Raw genomic sequence first — 676 nt, 5'->3', positions numbered from 1 at the left:
CACAGGTAGGGTGGAAAATTAAACTATTCCCTGGTGATTTTTGGCCTCATTAACTCCCGTCTGGCGACTCGTCCTCTTAGTATTGATAAAACAATGAAAGTAATCAACCTCTGTGTAACTAACAAGGTGTTCTCTTTCAATGGTAATTCTTATAAAAAAAAACAAAAAAAAAATTTGGTTGTAGCATGGCAGTCCACCCCTATCCCCCCTTCTAAGCAAACATACACATGGAATATTTCGAAACAGAAATTTTGTCCTCTATCAAACCCCGCAATATGGTCTGGCATAGATACGTAGATGATAATTTTACTTATTGGGATGATAGCTGGGGAGATTGCAGTGCATTTTTCAATCAACTAAATTCGCTAGTTCCGACGATAAGATTTAAAACAGAATGGGCAAAAGGACGGGAAAATTGCCGTTCCTAGACGTACTTAATCATAAGAGAGCAGAATAGATATGCATTCACTGAATACAGGAAAACCAAAAAACTTTTCGCTGTTTCATATATTCATTTCCTAAGTACCACGATGTATCCGTTCAAGATCAATGTCGGTGGGTGCAACTTATTCTTCGGGGGGCGGGTTAGAATAATTTCAAATGGGTACATAGATATAAAATTCAACACGATCCGCCAACACCTAATGCAAACTGGTTTTTTTTTCACCCGCCATAC

Source organism: Macrobrachium nipponense, chromosome 30, assembly GCF_015104395.2.
Source record: "Macrobrachium nipponense isolate FS-2020 chromosome 30, ASM1510439v2, whole genome shotgun sequence".
In the NCBI taxonomy this organism is placed as follows: Eukaryota; Metazoa; Arthropoda; class Malacostraca; order Decapoda; family Palaemonidae; genus Macrobrachium; species Macrobrachium nipponense.
This window is presented reverse-complemented; position numbering follows the sequence as displayed.